This window comes from Eriocheir sinensis, unplaced genomic scaffold (assembly GCF_024679095.1).
Source record: "Eriocheir sinensis breed Jianghai 21 unplaced genomic scaffold, ASM2467909v1 Scaffold61, whole genome shotgun sequence".
NCBI classification, from domain to species: domain Eukaryota; kingdom Metazoa; phylum Arthropoda; class Malacostraca; order Decapoda; family Varunidae; genus Eriocheir; species Eriocheir sinensis.
In genome coordinates, this window is record NW_026111954.1 from 335910 (window position 1) to 355980 (window position 20071).

Sequence of the window (20071 nt, forward strand, 5' to 3'; positions counted from 1 at the left end):
TGCCACCATAACCACTGCAGCTTCCTTTTCATTCTCTGTTGCAAGGAGCTCGTCATCCAGAACAGCTTGTGATGCATGTTTAAACGTCATGAGGAAGATCAGCGGACGCCATTTTGCTGCCAAAACAGCTAGTAAACGTCGTCACTCACTGGCAGCAAAAATGGCTTCTGCTGATCTTCCTAATGACGTTTACTAGCTGTTCTGGCAGCAAAATGGCATCCGCTGATATTCCTGATGACGTTTAAACATACATCACATGTTGTTTTGGGCGACGAGCTTCTTGCAGCACCAGCTGGCAGCTGAGAGGAAAAGATTTGGGAGTGATGATAACAGACAAGTTATCTTTTGGAAAGCATATAAATCGGATAACTGGGGAAACATACGATCTTCTTAGGAACATAAAAGCAGCATTTACATATCTAGACGAAGAAATGGTGAAGAAACTAATAACATCGATGATACGTTATAATTGTATTTCGTAAAGAATCCTTATAACCAAAAACTAACTAAAATTGTGAGTATTCATTTTCTTGAACAGAACATTGAATAAACAACAACAATAATATGAAAATACGTATAACCACCGTTGGCAGCTCATCGTACTCGGAGCATAGTTTTTACCTGTTTCTAACGCCTAACTATTGCCAAGAAACATCAGGATCTAACTCTTTTAACGATAACTATAAATTAGTTTCGTTATTGGAGCCCAGAAGACAGTTTAGGTGTAGGAAGTTGGGAAATATAATCGGCTGAGTACGACAATCTAGCAACGTTGAGGCTGTAGCTACGAGGCCCAAGCCAGCCTATACGCCATTTTGGGGGTATCAGCATAGCTGGGCATGATAACAGAAAACCCTGTTCCCGATACCCGATAACTGATAATGGAAAACCTTATCGGTGATAACCGATATTCGTTAACTGGAGTCACAAATATAGGCGATAACCGATAACCGATACCCAATATAAATCCTCAATTCCGATACTAGCTAGCGATAAGTCCGATAGACAATACAATATTGATATTTCAAATAAAAAACATACAGTAAACCTTCAGTTATCTGGGTGCACCGTATCCGGGAGTTTTAAAAAATATTTGATTTTTTCCAAAAAAATTTTAAAAAGATTGTCGTGCGCCGCCAAAAGTCGTTTAAATTGCCCACACGATGTCTCTAAGATCTGCCCGGGCAGCGTACCACACCAGTAAGGCGTGCCCCAGCTTGCACGTAGCAATGATATTGACGTCCTGGTGTGAAGGTTCGCTGGAAAGCTGTGCGCTTCACAGTGCAACTGCCACGTAAACGTTCTTGCCGAGCGCTGCAGACCATATCAAAGTGATGAGAGTCAAGGCAGTGCAGGTTTAAATGGCGGGAGTGTCAATTAAAGAACTGTTCAAATGAAACACAGTGCGAACCCTAGCTTAAGCCTTGATGACTGCCTAATTCCAGACTGGACTAGGTGAGTAGGGCTCCGTCCCCATGGAGAAGGCGTGCGGGTCCGCTAGCACTCCTGCGGGAGTCAGGGCGGAATAAGAAATGCGGATAAGTACCGCCCTCGGTCCGACATGTGAAAGACGGATTTTACCATGCTTACTGTAAGACGAGTAAAGGGGCCCGGCGTCTGTGGGCCTTCGGGCTCATTGCCAGGCTTAACAGGGTAGCGCCCTGGGGTGCCTGCCCGGGCGTCTGTGTAGAAGCCTGCTTTGAGCATTTTTTTTTTTTTTTTTTTTTTTTTTTTTTTTTTTTTTTTTTAACGTGTTAGCCCATATGCACCGTAGGCATATTCTGCCTCTTCGGTGTTGCTCAGAGGCAGGCCCGTTAGTGGTGCGGGCGCGGGTTTTATTTGATGCCCGTTGCTGCCCCGGACCGTGGGTATCGCTCTGGTACTCCCGTGGTCCTCGTAGCCACAAGGTTGCTAACGCAGCTACGCAAGGATAAAGCCACGGGCGCACACCTAAGAACATCACAGCATCGGCCTTCCAGTTTTGTAAAACTGGACCCGTAAAAAGTTTCTTGTGACAGTGCTGGGTCTGCTAGAAAGCCTGCGTGGTTAACACGATGGTGCAGACTGGGCGGTTAAGCTGCCACAAATACCTGGGCTTTTCTGGGTTGGGTCCAGGGCCCGCTGCTGTCATTGGCTAGGCAGGGGAACATTAGTTGCTGCCTGTGAACACGGGGCTAGGCACCCCAGCAATGGGTTAGCGGCTGAGGCTGTCGCACCTAATTGCCGAATCCCAAGTAACAGATCCCCCCAAGGTGCAGCAGGACTACTGTGGGGTTCTTGAAAGGTCTGGACTTCCGAAAATCCCATTAATTCTCAGCAATAAAAAATATAATATAAAATATCTGAAAATCGAGTTCTCAGACTCACAGCCCCTCTAGTCACTTATTATTTAATTATGACCAGTCACACTACCATAGGTTAAGCAAAGACCAGATGAAACCAGCTCTTAAGTTTATTTAAAGCAACAAAGAAACTCGCTGGAAATTAAGAAATAATTAATTAATCCCAGGCACACAGCAACCTAGCTATCTATCTTAAAGCATCCTATGCAAATAGATTACTTAACTGTAGGTGGGCGAAGCGGGAGCCACACCTGATCTACCTCGTGGTCTGGAGCCCTGGAGTCCTTCTTCAATCCTCTCTCGTTCCTCTCTGCAACACGACCTTCCAACGGCTTTCCTCGCCTGTAGTACACAGTTACCCTGGACTTGTGGATGCTACAAAGGCAGGTAAACCACCACGATGGACACGTGGCACAGAAGGATGGTGAGGACGTCTTGTCGCGTTGGAGTCTCGGAGGAAGATGGCTGCGAGTGGCCTGGCGAGACCCACAAGCCTCAGCTGCGGTCAAGATGCCAGCTCTTGCCACACTGACACATCGTTTTCTGTGTAACACCCTACGGCTATGGTTTATTATTTATTAATAACCTAACACATGCACTTGGTAATAGTGGGTCATGCATCCCACACATAGCTCAGCTTTGGCAGTAATAACGAATATGATTTGAAATAGGTGCTGTTTCCCGCCTTCTAGTTTTCCCGCCTGTCCTGTGACTACTTCCCGCTCTCTCAATCAAAATGGCGGGGACTTCCGCGGTATTTTTCCACGGGCTATTCCTTGAATAATGAAATCATGACAACTACGATAAGCCAGGGAGAGATTGCCGCGAGTGCTAACCGTGACGACGCTGCTCGAACCCTTTTCTCAGCGCCTGGAGCACGTCAATCGCACGCATTTCACTCCCTGGTGCAGACTGATTGCTACAAAGCCATGGGGCATACCATATTATGAGTATGAACAGAAGCACCTATGCAGTACTCTGCCGTTGCCTTTATGGCCGGCCATGATCCAAAGTTGGGTTTTCATGTCCATAGACTTAACCTACACCATATCCGGGTTTTTCCCATATCCGGGTGCCCCTGTGGCTCTATTGACCTGGATACCAGAGGGTTTACTGTAGATTAATTTAATTTTTTATCATCTGTATTTTAGAAAACTTACAAAACCTGAAAACCACACGCTGGCACTTTTGTTTACAAACACTGGTCTCTCGTGAACTGGCCCATCACTACTTATTCAGTTATTCTTACTGATCACCATTAACACTTTAAGTCATTTCAGTAAAGAAGCACTGGAACACTGGGAACCGGAACACTGGCACTCATAAGTCACTTCAGTAAAGAAGCACTGGGAACCGGAACACTGGCACTCACTCCGTCACCCAAGACACAGCTGAGAGGCCACGCGCCACACCACCACGTGATAACACGTGGTTTATGGTTTGTCAGTATTTTTTCACTATTTATTTATTTATTTTTTTATTTTTTATTTTTTATTTTTTTATTTTTTTTACCCGGGGGGTGGCGACAAAAAAAAAAAAAAAAAAAAAATGCTCGTAAACTAAGGCACTAAAAAACTGAGGTTTGACTATATATATATATATATATATATATATATATATATATATATATATATATATATATATATATATACACACACAGTAAACCCTCAGTTATCCGGGTGCACCGTATCCTCGCCTGTATCCGGGAGTTTTAAAAAATATTTGATTTTTTCCCAAAAAAAATTTCGTGCGCCACCAAAAGTCGTTCAAATTGCCCGCACGATGCCTCTAAGCTCTGCCCGGGTGGCGTACCGCCACCGGAAGGCGTGCCGCAGCTTGCATGTAGCAATGATATTGATGTCCTGGTGTGAAGGTTCGCAGGAAAGCTGTGTGCTCCGCAGTATAACTGGCATGTAAACGTTCTTGCCAAGCGCTGCAGACCATATCAAAGTGACGAGAGTCAAGGCAGTGCAGGTTTAAATGGCGGGAGTGTCAAAGGGCTGTTTAACCGGCAAACTGCTGTACGCCTTCTGGGCGGCTGAGCGGTAAGCTGCTGTAAGCCTTCTGGAAGCGGGCTTTTCAAACAGGCGCCAAAAAGTTTCCACCGCGGCTTCAGATACTGCCAGAAAAACATTTTTGTGATAGAAAAATCTAAGAAATATGCAGGATACAACACATTTCGAGCTACAGATATGTGTATTGTAATATTTATGACACGTTTATGTAACTTAGATATCATTTATTGAAGGTCAATCTCTCGCTGATATAGCCGCACTAGGCGACGCACTCAGAATCTCAGTCCCGCAGCTTACGGGTTAAATGAAACGCAAAGTGCGAACCCTAGCTTAAGGGGAGGCGCCGCCAAAAATGGGTATTTTTCACTATTTCAGCCAAATTTTAAAAGTTACTCCAAAATATAGCTAAGCATGTCACACATTCCCTGTGAAAGTTTGGCAGCTGTACGATAATTCTTTCCCTTTCAAATTTGATTTGTATTACTAATTTCGTGGTCCCCTCCCTGCAGAAACCTCCGTTTTCTGTAGAATACTCATATATGTTACATTTTCCCTTCTTTTGTCCAATTTTTCCACTTTTTTTTACGAAAAGCATGTCATCATTCATCTGGCAAAATTCTAGTGGCACCCAGCAAGCCTCGGAGAGTGTGGTTGAGTGAATCAGTCTATCAGTTACTTAGTGCGTCGCAAGCGCTCCCCAGAGGTACATTTGTACTTGTACTTTGGCAGGTTCGGACACCCAGGAAAAGATAAGAAGTCCAAAAGAAAAGAAAGTGACGAAGAAGAAGTAACAGGAGGTATCCACAGAACACTACAGCCCAGGAGATTTCTAGTGCGTGCACACACACACACACACACACACACACACACACACACACACACAGGTGCCAATTATGATTATTATTTTTTATATCATTCATTGTCATTCATAAATATAACTGCATAGGTATCTAAGTTGTATTTTACCACTGTAAGATCCTCTAAAAATCATAACTTTGTACACTAACTGTATTTACACACAAAATTGCTGGTATCTTGAAAGTGCATTTTTAGTACTTTGGAGAATAATAACTCCATTAGTTGTGAAGATATTAAAAAAACTCAAACATCTGCTGAAAGACGAGTGGATGGTAAAAAAAATTGTCTGATACGTTTTTTTTTTTTTTTTTTTTTCAAAAAAAACACTGCTGCTATGATTTATTGAAGGTAAAAAAAAAAAATGGTAGAATTATGTGACACATCAGGGTGATTTTTGTATTTTTTTTTTTTTTGCTGAGGAAGAGTGAGACATTAAAAATTTGAATAGACAATTTTTAACTAGTGGTGCCATGAGTAAAACTACCCAATATCGTACATATTGAGTGAACTTGCTGACCCCCATTAACATTTTTAGCTCTGCTTTTATTACAAGTATCAAATTTCGTTTGTAATTTTTTTTTTTTTTTCGTACAGAAGCACGAAAGCTATTATGCTGATACATACAGATCTTATTGCATTTACTTAAGTCTTCAAAGAAAAAAATACCTTAGAACAATTGAAATAAAATTAATGTACCCTCCACTAATACTGGGCGGCGCCTCCCCTTAAACCTTGATGACTGCCTAAATCCAGAGTGGACTATATAGGTGAGTGGGGCTCCATCCCCGTGGAGAAGGCGTGCAGGTTCACTAGCACTCCTGCGGGAGTGAGGGCGGAATAAAAAATGCAGATAAGTACCGCCCTCAGTCTGACATGTAAAAGAAGGATTTTACCATGCTTACGGTAAGGCGAGTAAAGGGGCCCACAGGGGTTCGGGAGTCCCGTGGGCCAGCCAGTTGTGTTGCGAAGGGGGGGCTAGGGGGGGACATATGTCCCCGGGCGCAGCATTGAGTGGGGCGCAAAATTGAAGTTGGGGAGACATCTATTTTCGTGTTAATGGGGCGATGAAACCAGTAACTTAGAATTTGTTTTATGAGTTTTCAGGACATATTTTATTTTTTAATGAAGATTGACTCCCTTTAATCTTCATTATATATAAATGTAAGCATTATGCGCTAATTACTATACAGTACCCTCTCGAGTTTAGCGCTATCCGAGTTTCGCAGTTAGTCCTAAATTCTTACCATCCCGACTTTCGCGCATTAAAACCCCGAGTTTCACGCTGCTTTGACACGTACGGGTCACGTCTGCTTACCATCGGCGTCGTGCACGCTACCTTAAAAGCTAGTATCACACTGGACATTTTCCTCCAAACATTGTGGCTATGGAGAGAGAGAGAGAGAGAGAGAGAGAGAGAATTAACGGGTCGTTTTGAAGCCGCAGTTGAAGGCGGCTGCCTTACGATTTTTTTTTTTTTTTTTTTTTTTTTTTACAGCTAAGGAGACAGCTCAAGGGCGCAAAGAAAAAAAAAGAAAAAATGGCCCGCTACTCACTGCTCCTGAACAGAGGTTAAAGGAGTGTCCAAATCAGAGGTTAATTTCGGGAGGAGAGGTGTCCTGATACTCTCCTCTTGAAAGAGTTCAAGTCGTAGGCAGGAGGAAATACAGATGAAGGAAGATTGTTCCAGAGTTTACCAGCGTGAGGGATGAAAGAGTGAAGATGCTGGTTAACTCTTGCATAAGAGGTTTGGACAGTATAGGGATGAGCATGAGTAGAAAGTCGTGTTCAGCGGTCGGGGGTTAGGCATGCAGTTAGCAAGTTCAGAAGAGCAGTCAGCGTGGAAATATCGATAGAAGATAGAAAGAGAGGCAACATTGCGGCGGAATTTAAGAGGTAGAAGACTATCAGTATGAGGAGGAGAGCTGATGAGACGAAGAGCCTTAGCCTCCACTCTGTCCAGAAGAGCTGTGTGAGTGGAGCCCCCCCACACATGAGATGCATACTCCATACGAGGGCGGACAAGGCCCCTGTATATGGACAGCAATTGTGCAGGGGAGAAGAACTGGCGGAGACGGTACAGAACGCCCAGCCTCGAGGAAGCTGATTTAGTAAGAGATGAGATATGAAGTTTCCAGTTGAGATTTTGAGTTAAGGATAGACCGAGGATGTTTAGTGTTGAGGAGGGTGATAGCTGGGTGTTGTCAAAGAATAGGGGATAGTTGTTTGGAAGATTGTGTCGAGTGGATAGGTGGAGAAACTGTGTTTTTGAGGCGTTGAAGAACACCAGGTTCTTCTTGCCCCAATCGGAAATAATAGTAAGGTCTGAGGCTAAGCGTTCTGCAGCCTCCAGCCTTGAGTCGTTAAGTTCCTGAAGGGTGGGTCTTCTATTAAAAGAAGTTGAATAATGCAGAGTGGAATCATCGGCGTAGGAATGGATAGGACAGTTCGTTTTGGAAAGAAGATCATCAATGAACAACAGAAAAAGAGTGGGAGATAGGACAGAACCCTGTGGGACACCACTGTTAATAGATTTAGGGGAAGAACAGTGACCGTCTACCACGGCAGAAATAGAACGGTCAGAAAGGAAACTGGAGATAAAGGTACAGAGAGAAGGATAGAAACCGTAGGAGGGTAGTTTAGAAAGCAAAGATTTGTGCCAGACCCTATCAAAAGCTTTTGATATGTCCAGCGCAATAGCAAAAGTTTCACCGAAACGGCTAAGAGAGGATGACCAAGAGTCAGTTAAGAAGGCTAGGAGATCACCAGTAGAACGCCCCTTGCGGAACCCATACTGGCGATCAGATAGAAGGTCAGAAGTGGAAAGGTGCTTTTGAATCTTCCGGTTAAGGATTGATTCAAAAGCTTTAGATAGACAAGAAAGTAAAGCAATAGGACGGTAGTTTGAGGGATTGGAGCGGTCACCCTTCTTAGGTACAGGCTGTATGAAGGCATACTTCCAGCAAGAAGGAAAGGTAGATTGACTGACAGTTCTGAAATGCTTGTGATTCGCTGGGAGTCTGATGACATCATCGCCGACACTCACCCTATCAGCGGCTTCACTGCCTTAAGGCGGTGTCACAATGGTCGTTTTCGTCCAACCGTTGGGGCTACGGGCAACGCCCATACACCCAACCGGGAGCGAGTTCACGGTTATCCGTAAGCTGGTGTCACACGGCTTTTTTTCTTCCCACCGAGTTGGCGCCAGCTAGGGCAACCAGCAACTCCAACTTTTTTGGGTGTGCGTCACACACAGCCAAGGTCAGTTGCCCGTATCCACATCCACAACACAAACAAAGCACTTGCTCTGTATCAACATGGCGTCGTCTGCTAAAGTAAGGGCTGCCGCAGCTTGTGCTGCCATTACCCAAGTTGTGGACTTGTTGCTGCAGTTAAATGGAAGAAAGAAACATTTGTGAGTGTGGCGTGTCTGTGGTTCCTCCGTGCCAGTTCTCATTATCACCACCACACGTGAGCGGCCAGCATACCCATCTAGACTTCAACCACATAAACATGTGGATCGAGTAACAACACACACACACACACACACACACACACCATACTCATTAGGAACCATGGCAGATGTTTCTGACAAACAGAAACGACTTCACCATTTCTTGAGTGTGTTAGGCAGTATTTGGTGAGTGGCTCACATGAATCAAACCTAGCTCTTGGCAAGAAGAGAGCAGTCGTCTTTAACACTGCTCTCTTCTTGCCATTGGGTATGTTTGGTTTGTATGAATCACTCACCAAATAAGTTATAACACTCTAGGAAATGGTGAAGCCATATTTGTTTGTGAGAAACATCTGCCATGGTTCATGATGAGTCTGGTGTGTGTGTGTGTGTGTGTGTGTGTGTTACTCGATCCACGTGTTTATGGTTGGAAGTGGTGACAATGACATGCCTTCTTCCTTCCATTTAACTGCAGCAACAAGTCCACAACTTGGGTAATGGACTTTAGCAGACGACGCCACGCCGATACTGGGCAAAATCTTTGTTTACATTGTGGATGTGGAGATGGGCAACCGACCTTGGCCGTGTGTGACACACCCGGAAAAGTTGGATTTGCCAAGTTGCCCGCCCACGGTGGGAAACAAAAGGCCCATTGTGACACCATGTTACGTATAACCGACAACTCGCCCCCAGATGGGCATGTGGGCGTTGCCAGTGGCCACAACAGCTAGAGAAAAACAGCTAGTGTGACACTGCCCTAAGACAGCGAGGCTGCTGACCAAATGAGCGCCAGCAATGACGTCATCAGACTCCCAGCGAATCACAAGCATGTTTTCAGAGCTCAGCCAATCGTGAGGCTTCATCTGTGGCTTTAAAATGACCTGTTTTCTCTCCTGTTTTCTTCCTTTTTCCAAGGTACGTATTTTGAGATAACAAGGGAGTAAAAGAGGAAAATGAGTGAGCTCTGGGGGGGGCATGAGCCAATTATAATGGCGCCACTATAAACAGTTGCCTGCGCCATGACAGGCTCGGGGCCGACCATCAGGCCCAGATGGATAGTCTACCGGCGCCATAGTCCACATGTAAAAGAAAAAAAAAATCTCCACGGGTCAGAACAGATAAGCACTTTTTCAGGGTTTAGCTATGAAAGGGTTAAACCCCTCGAGCGTAACTAGCGATTACGGGAGTCTCCGTAACAACCGTAACACATTGATTTGTGTTTCATATTACTTATCATCAATATTTGTTAGTAAAATAACTAATTCAGAAAAAAATAACATGTAAAATGACTTTTATATAAATATTTTTTTAGGTATGGGACGTATTAATGAGATTTACATTAATTTCAATGGGGAAATTTGTTCTGGTGTGCGAGCAATATTCCAGAACGAATTAAACTTGTAAACCGAGGTTTGACTACAGGTAACTCGATTTACGCGAGTTTGGTTTACGTGTTTTTTAAATAACGCGGGGTCCAAAATCCAAATAAATGTTTAATTAACACGTTTTTTCACTTATACGCGATATATTATGGAGTGGCCACCAGATGTTTCATGCAACTGGACTCACACAGCGCGCGCCACACAGCTGAGCTCAGTTCTTCCCGTGTACCACTTGAACAACAATACAGTACCCACGCTACTCAACAATAGGGGTGGGCAGGTACCTGGTACCAACGGCACCAGCTATATGGTACAGTACCGGTACCAGACTACTCATTACTGGTACCAGTACTAGCCAGTCGCTCATGGTGTCCCTCATTTCTTCCTCACACAAGTGAGGCTGAGACTGAGTGCCTGAGTGGATATCTCGGTGATACGGATATTCTCTCTCTCTCTCTCCACTGAATGAAGTGAATATTTATTTTTCGATAGAAATTCCTAGCTTTTGTTTGATTTACATTGTTTTTGATATACACGACCTTTTCAAGGACACAATACTCACGTAAATCGAGAGTTACCTGTATTATTATTATTATATTAAATTGACAACTTTCAAGTAAACCTTATTGCACTTTGCATATAACTACATTTTATGATAAATCCCTTGGTATACATTTTTCCCACTTTCACAATTCTTTCATGAGTGTTGATCAGCCCATAGTTTTGACATCATCCATGAGATCTACCATTGATAGTGAAACACATGCATGCATGCTGAAAAACATGAAAAGCCTGACCCATCAAATAACCCTCTCATTGTGTATTCTTACAGCAGCCACTGCCTTCATGTCTAGGACATCTTCTGGTAACTGCTAATTTTTTATAACTCAGAGGCTGTACCAATTTGCAGCCCCTTGCAACCAATTCTGTGTCTACTTCTTTAAATGCTTAATAAATATTACAGGTCAATCTGCAATAGTGAACGGTGTTTTTATGGTGAAGATGTGCAGCCCAACCACAGGCTAACATAACCCACCCACAGTCTGTCACCGCTTATCACAACCCACCAACAGCCAGTAAGTAACATATCCCCGAAGTCTGTCACAGCCTATCAACCCATTGTAGTCAGTTGCATACCCCCAAAAGTCTGTCACACCCCAGCCACAGCCTATCACAACCCACCAACAGTCAGTCAATCCCCACCCACAGCCTATCTATCACAACCCACCAACAGTTAGTTACATATCCCCAAAGTCTGTCACATATCCCACCCGCTCACAGCCTATCACAACCCATCTACACTTAGTCAACTACCCCCAAAAGTCTGTCAAACCTCACCCACTGCCTATCACATCCCATTAACAGTCCCACAATAACAGCCTGGCTTACCACTCCCACAACCTGTAGCAGCTCACCCCAAGCCCCAAAGCTCCAAATTGTTTGCAAGGTTTTTTTGTTTTTTTGTTTTTTTTTCCAGCAAAGGAGACAGCTCAAGGGCACAAAAAAATATGATTATAAAAAAAAGCCTGCTACTCACTGCTCCCAAAAAAGAATCAAAAGAGGTGGTCAAAAGAAAGGTCAATTTCGGGAGGAGAGGTGTCCTGATAACCTCCTTTTGAAAGAGTTCAAGTCGTAGGCAGGAGGAAATACAGATGAAGGAAGATTGTTCCATAGTTTACCAGCGTGAGGGATGAAAGAGTGAAGATGCTGGTTAACTCTTGCATAAGGGGTTTGGACAGTATAGGGATGAGCATGAGTAGAAAGTCATGGGGGGGGGGGCATGCATGCAGTTAGCAAGTTCAGAAGAGCAGTCAGCATGGAATTATCGATAGAAGATAGAAAGAGAGGCAACATCACGGCGGAATTTAGGAGGTAGAAGAATATCAGTAGGAGGAGGAGAGCTGATGAGACGAAGAGCCTTAGACTCCACTCTGTCTAGAAGAGCTGTGTGAGTGGAGCCTCCCCACACGTGAGATGCATACTCCATACGAGGGCGGACAAGGCCCCTGTATATGGATAGCAACTGCGCAGGGGAGAAGAACTGGCGGAGACGATACAGAACGCCCAACCTCGAGGAGGCTGATTTAGCGAGAGAGGAGATATGAAGTTTCCAGTTGAGATTTTGAGTTAAGGATAGACCGAAGATGTGTAGTGTTGATGACGGTGACAGCTGAGTGTTGTCGAAGAATAGGGGATAGGTGTTTGGAAGATTGTGTCGAGTTGATAGGTGGAGAAATTGAGTTTTTGAGGCATTGAAGGACACAAGGTTCCTTCTGCCCCAATCGGAAATGATAGCAAGGTCTGAGGTTAAGTGTTCTGCAGCCTCCAGTCTGGAGTCATGTACTTCCTGTTGAGAGGGTCTTCTATTGAAAGAAGTTGAATAATGCAGAGTGGAGTCGTCGGCGTATGAGTGGACAGGACAGTTTGTTATGGAAAGAAGGTCATTGATGAATAACAGGAAGAGAGTGGGTGATAAGACAGAGCCCTGTGGAACGCCACTGTTGATAGGTTTAGGGGAAGAGCAGTGACCGTCTACCACTGCAGAGATAGAACGGCCGGAAAGGAAACTGGAGATAAACGCATAGAGAGGATAGAATCCGAAAGAGGGCAGTTTAGAAAGCAAAGACTGGTGCCAGACTCTATCGAAGGCTTTTGATATGTCTAGCACAACAGAGAAAGTTTCACCGAAATGGCTAAGAGAGGATGACCAAGAGTCAGTTAAGAGAGCAAGAAGACCGCCAGTAGAACGCCCCTTGCGGAATCCATACTGGTGATCAGATAGAAGGTTAGAAGTGGAAAGGTGCTTTTGAATCTTCCGGTTAAGGATTGATTCAAAAGCTTTAGATAGACAGGAAAGTAAAGCTATAGGGCGGTAGTTTGAGGGATTGGAACGGTCACCCTTCTTAGGCACAGGCTGTACAAAGACATACTTCCAGCAGGAAGGAAAGATAGATGTTGATAGGCAGAGACGAAAGAGTTTGACCAGGCAGGGTATCAGCATAGAAGCACAGTTTTTAAGGACAATAGGAGGCACTCCATCAGGTCCATAAGCCTTCTGAGAGTTCAGGCCAGAGAGAGCATAGAAAACATCATTTGGAAGAATCTTAATAACAGGCATAAAGGAGTCAGAGGGGGGGTGAGTAGGAGGAATGTGCCCAGAATCGTCCAGGGTGGAGTTCTTACAGAAAGTTTTAGCGAAGAGTTCAGCCTTAGAGACAGATGAGATGGCAGTGCTGCCATCAGGGTTAAGGAGAGGAGGGAAAGAGGAAGAAGTGAAATTGGAGGAGATATTTTTGGCTAGATGCCAGAAGTCACAGGAAGAATTAGAAGAAGCAAGGTGTTGACATTTTCTATTAATGAAAGAAGTTTTGGTAAGTCGGAGAATAGATTTGGCACGATTCCGGGCTGAAATGTAAAGATCAAAGTTAGCAGGAGTTCGAAGGCTCTGGAACCTTTTGTGAGCTGCCTCTCTATCTTTAACCCCTAAAGGGCCGGAGGCGGCTATAGCCGCTTTTCCACGGAAGGGCCGGGGGCGGTTATAGCCGCTTTGCTTTTTTCGCGCTAAATTTATTTACTTTTCGGTAATTTTCGATGACCATTTGTTGGCAACACTGCCAGAGATATGTTTAGGCTACTGCTTCAGAATCTTGCCCGCTCTCACGATGGACAGGCGCACTGACACGGATTCTGACGCGTCCGATTTCCTGCCAGACCCTGCCGAGCCCAGCAGAGCAACACGAGAATGAGAAGAGTATGCTACAATGACTCCCAAACCACACATCACAAGACTGTGTTACATAGAGAAAGCTTAGAGTATTGACTATATATAAGAATTAGAGCATGGGGGCATCCGTTTTCATTACGCACTAGTCAAGGCCACACAAGCGAAACGAACGCAGAGCGGGCAAGAGCCTCGCTAACTCCAAAAGTCTCTCCTCTTCAACTCAATATTTCTCCAAAACCACAGCACATAGAAACGTTTTCATGCAATAATTAAAAAGAAGAAGAGTTGATGATGACTATGACGACAAAGTAATTTGTTATTGCATTGTAGTTCAGCAGAATCAAGTGTGTGAATATAGGCTATTTTCGGTGTTTGGTGCTGAGGTGCCGGTCCTGTGGATGTTGTAGATGACCACCCAGGCCGGCCCTTTAGGGGTTAATAGCATGAGAACAAGCGTGATTAAACCAAGGCTTTTTTTAGCATGAGGAGTAGAGAAAGTACATAGAATGTATGCCTCCATTCCATAGACAATCACCTCTGTGATGCGCTGAGCACACACAGAGGGGTCTCTCTCCTGGAGGCAGTAATCATTCCACGGGAAATCGGAAAAGTACATCCTCAGGTCGTCCCACCGAGCTGAAGCAAAATGCCAGAAGCATCGCCTCTTCGGTGGGTCCAGAGAATGTACAGGAGCGATAGGACAGGATACAGAAATAAGGTTATGATTGGAGGAGCCCAACGGAGAGAACAGTTTGACAGAGTAAGCAAAAGGATTAGAGGTAAGGAAGAGGTCTAGAATGTTGGGCCTGTCTCCAAGACGGTCAGGAATACAAGTAGGGTGCTGAACCAACTGCTCTAGGTCGTTGAGGAGAGCAAAGTTGTAGAGGATGAAAGCCAAAGCTGGTGGTGAACATTGAAATCTCCCAAGATGGAGATTTCAGCAAAGGGAGAGTGAGTCAAGATGTGCTCCACTTTAGAGTGCAAATAGTCAAAGAATTTTACATAGTTAGTAGAGTTACTTATCCATGCACAAGTACATTTGATATGTATATGAAAATGATCTTCACAGCAGTAACATGCCTGCTCCAACATAGGGAAGACACGCCCAGCAGACACCCACCTCTGTTTCCCCTTTGTCTTGTCTTTGGGCAGAGCTATAAACTTTTCTCTTATGTTTTCGTTGTGTTTGTTTTTTGGACATAGGCAGAAAACAAACCTAATATGTTCTTTTTGTCTGTGACATGTTGATTTGATACTGACAGATAAAAATCCTAGCTGAGGGGTGACCAGCTGGCTGAGTCAAGTGGAGGCCTGCGAGGGGCCTTCGTCACAACCAATCACAGAACGTTCGGCATCGATGTGACATTTGGGTAAAAAAAACTGCATATATTTCATTATGATGTGTTTTTAAGCCAAAAGAACATCAGTACAGTGATATGTAGCCTTTATTATGTCATTAGCTTCATATTACTATGCTTTGTAGGTTTGAGTAAACAGGTCTATTGTTTTAATATCTTTTAAGTATTTATATTTTTAAGGGGAAAACTACTTCTTTGTGTCATGAAGACTTTCCCTTTCTTTGATTTTTCCTGCTGACCTCTTAATTCTTTCCTCACTTCTTTTCAATAAAAGATTTATTATGAGATTGCTTTAGGTCATTCACAATTCTATACAATGTAATTAAGACACCTTTTTTTATCTTCCAGTGCTATCAGCTGCATATCTTATAATCTGCCATCATAAATTGTCCTCTAGTTTTGGTAACATCTTGATGGTTATTCTTTGCATTCTCTCCAGATTCAGCCTCTTTCAGTTTTAGTCTTTTTTGCTGTTGTTATAAAAATAAACTCATTCATAGCACCATATAAACTTATTTAGTGTTTATAGAATATTTAATACACACTTTAAAGCAGTAAAAATCTTACTTATGAGATTGTGATGTATTTTGGTTGATCTGGCACTGTTGTAGAGAGGCTCAGACACCGACCAGTTTTACACGTATAATTGCCGACAGTCAAGCACCAGCAACCTGAGGCAAGTCTGAGGTCTACTGCCAGTCAGTCATAAGTTGAAATTTACTCATCATATTTGCCAGCCCATCACCCTAGGGTTGACTGCTGGCCAGAAATGGCAGGCCAAAAGCAACCATAGGTCAGGCGGTGGTAGGCATGTGACATGACCTGACAGTTCTTATTACCAGCAGTCTACCTTGGGGAGACTGTACACCATCACCAAGAAAGTCATGTATGGCCTGTGGCAAGCTGGCAGCAGGTCGGTGATAGACACCAGGAAAGGCATTTTAATATTTTTTTTTTACTTGATTAGCAAGGTTTTCCCTACGATTAGGCTGCTGAGCCTCATAGAAACCCACAGTTTCGTCTCTGACACACAGCTGATTTTGGAGCACCGACCCCCAGCATTTCTCTCTGCACACGAACAAGACGTCTTCCAACAAAAATAACCCAAAGCAACAGAAGACCCACGAAGACAAGAATGGCAATCTTGATGATGACTCTTGACAGGGAGATGACAGAGGATAGACATACTCCTCCATCACCAGCTGATTCATGGGAGAGAAGCAAAATCAACTTGTTTACAGAGGAGAAGATGAAGGCTTTAGTAGTTGATTGTTATGAGGAACAAGTGTTCCTATACGACAAGGAGTTGAAATACCACAATAATTAGGACAAGAAGACTCAGGTTATGGATGAAAAGGGAAGGGAGTTGAGGAAAGCCATAGTGATGTTATACACAGAAATGATGAAAAAATACCTGGAGGTGTGTTTCCTTACACCCACCCACCAGATGTTGTGGCGACTGTTTGATGGCTGGTGTGCTGCAGGCATTATGCAGAGCTGCTGCCTCTATGTCTGTGGTAATCATGAGGCCTACCACAGGCTGACCTGCAGTTGTTGTAGATCAATTGCTGGTGGGAGGAATATTAAATTGTACATGGTTGGTGGTTTACAGGCTTTAATCAGCCAATCTGTCTGCGGTACACAGGCAGAAAAGTGTAGATATAACGCCGGTCAAATCCCCAACCCTAAATATTGGCAATCTTGCTGGGAGTCTGGGCACAATTTGCTGATCAGGATTGATGAAGGAAGATCAGGGATGATCGGGACTGTGAATGTGTGTGAGCCCCTTGAAGCAGATAAGAAACAAAATTTTTGTGTGAGTTTACAGTACACACTACATACATGCAACACACACACACACACACACACGGTATTGGCACCAATACTTTTCCTAGTATATGTAAATGATATGCCAGAATGAGTAAACAGTTATATGAGCCTGTTTGCAGACGATGCAAAACTGCTAAGACATATAAGAAATAGTAAAGACTGTGAAATTCTACAAGAAGACCTAAACAAGATTTGGAAATGGAGTATGGAATGGGAGATGAAATTCAATGTGAAGAAATATCTTGTTATGGAAATGGGAGAAAGTGACGCAAGACCAAAATGGACATATAAAATGGGAGATGGTGAAATATTAAAGAAAGTACACGAAGAGAGAGATCTGGGAGTAATAATGCAAGATAATAAACAGCCAGAGAGTCATATAAATCGGATATTCGGTGATACGTATAACATGGTGAGAAATCTAGGAATAGCATTCCACTACATGGGTAAGGATATGATGAAAAAATTAATTACCACCATGATCAGACCAAAGTTGGAATATGGGGAGGCAGTGTGGTCTCCCCATAAGAAGAAACACAAAGAAACTAGAAAGAATACAAAGGATGGCAACAAAAATGGTTCCAGAGCTGGAGGGATTGACATATGAGGAAAGACTTAAGGAAATGGACTTACTAACACTAGGACAAAGAAGAGAAAGGGGAGACCTAATACAAATATATAAGTTATTGAACAAAATAGATGAAGTAGACAACGAGGAGTTAATACTAACAGAAGGAATTACCACCAGGAACACAGGAGGACATAGTAAAAAATTGAGGAAGGAAAGATGCTTGAGACATAAAACAATATAGCTTCCCACAAAGAAATATAGAGGTTTGGAACAGACTAAGTGAGGATGTATTATCGGCGAGGAGTGTGCAAAGCATTAAGGAAAAGTTGGACAAATGCAGATACGGAGACTGAACCACATGAGCATAAAGCCTGTAAAACTACAACTTGGTAACTACAGTTGTCCCTCAAATAGTATGGGGGTTAGGGACCCAGGATCACCGTACTATTCAAAAATCCATAGAAAATTAGTGCCCCCCTTAGAAACACACCTGGGCAGCATTTGAGAGAGGGAATCGGGACTCCCAGAATGTCCCGAGTGCTCTCAGATGTGTGACGCGGCAGCACGAGTTCCCAACTCGGCATATCCACTGGCTCCCGGCTTTGAGAGATGGAGTGCCTCATGCTGTGATGACGTCATCAGCAAATATGGCAGCCCAAACAAACACATATGAGTGTTTCCATTGCATTTCACCTCTCTGTGCCACCATAACCACTGCAGCTTCCTTTTCATCTTCTGTTGTAAGGAGTTCGTCAGCCACGATAGCTAGTAATGCATGTTAAATGTCGCCAGAAAGATCAGCGTACGACATTTTGCTGCGAGTGAGATGCTGTTACCTTAGTAAAAGGACGACCTTTATTTCCACTCTTGCAGCACTCATGGAGCACAGGCAGTTACTGCGGCAAGAGGGAGTAAGCCATTTCAAAGGCTGTAGTTAGGACCGAAAGGGACAACTACCTCCCGAACCAAGACCAAGACGATAGATACAGCGAACACTGCTCTCATTCACATGATATGCTCTCCCTACTGCAACGTAACTCATCCCAAAACGTAACTTCTCCTAAATCTGAATCCTTCTGCAAGGTGAACACCTATCTTGAATGCTTTGGGGGTGCTTTCAACAGGTGTTTTGGTAGAACGGTGTTGCCACTCACGCCATGGCTACTTGGTGTGACGAGCGGGAAATTTAAAACTCCTTAAAAAATCTTACATGACAATCCATATAAAACCGAAACCGTACTATTTGAGGGACGACTGTACACACACACACACACAGCGATTAATATGGAAACTTAATCATGTTGGAGGCCTGGGTGGTTCAATATTGGATTGGAATATGGACTTTTTGATGAAGAGAGAAATGAGAACAGTAATCAGGAATAATAAATCAAGCTGGATGGAAGTGACCAGTGGAGTCCCCCAAGGATCGGTGTTGGCTCCGATTATGTTTGTAACTTATATTAATGACATGACAGAAGGGGTGACAAGCTATATGAATATGTTTGCTGATGATGCTGAAATAATGAGGAGGGTGGCTGATGAAGAAGACTGTGTAGCCCTGAGCCAAGATCTCGATAGAATAAGTGAATGGTCACGCAAATGGGAAATGACATTCAATACAGAGAAGTGTAGCATGATGGAGTTTGGTAAGAGCAGTAGACGAATATCGGGGAACTACTCTCTGAGTAATGAAAGAATCATGAAAAAAACTGAAGAAGAAAAGATCTGGGAGTGATCGTAACAGACAAGTTATCCTTTGGAAAACATATAGACCGGATAACTGGGGAAACATACAATCTTCTTAGAAACATAAAAGCAGCATTTACATATTTAGATGAAGAAATGGTGAAGAAACTAATAACATCGATGATACGTCCAAGACTGGAATATGCAGCATTAGTGTGGTCACCTAGATTGAAGAAAGAAATTAGAAAGTTGGAAAGAATACAAAGAGCAGCAATTAAATTACCAGAAACTGAGAGAACATACTTATGAAGAAAGACTGGAGAAATTGGGACTAACAGCACTGGAGAGAAGGAGAGAGAGAGGGGATCTAATAGCATTGTACAGGATACAAGAGGGATTGGAGAAATTGGACAGAGAAGACCTAGTGGTACGTGACAGAAGTGTGACAAGAGGCAATGGTAAGAAATTGAAGAACAACTGTAGGAGAGACATCAAGAAATACAGTTTTCCATACAGAAGCATAACAACATGGAACGGACTTGACGAGCAGACTGTGTGTGCAAAAACGATTCATGAATTTAAAGCCAAACTGGATAATAAGCGTTATGGAGACGGGACAGCACGAGCCCAATACAGATCTTTTTCTGTATTTCACAACTAGGTAAATACACACACACACACACACACACACACACAGTAATAGCAACCTATGTACCACCAAGAACTAACTCATGGAGTAAAGAGGAATAAGAGACCATGATTGAAGATACCATTCAGAGTTTGAGTAAATTACTGAAAGCAAACAAAAGAGTCTTGTTAGTTGGAGACTTTACTATAAGGAGGTAAATTGGGAA

At 43.5% G+C, this 20071-nt stretch overlaps 1 long non-coding RNA gene across 2 annotated transcripts in view; it reads left to right on the plus strand.

Moving 5' to 3' along the window:
- The window catches only part of LOC126993381 (uncharacterized), a 51489-nt gene that overhangs the window by 16887 nt on the left and 14531 nt on the right, over positions 1–20071 (plus strand). For both annotated transcript variants that reach the window (XR_007747723.1, XR_007747722.1), the window contains exons 3-4: positions 11013–11124; positions 15035–15142. This is a non-coding gene — a long non-coding RNA (uncharacterized LOC126993381). The remainder of the gene's footprint in view (positions 1–11012; positions 11125–15034; positions 15143–20071) is intronic.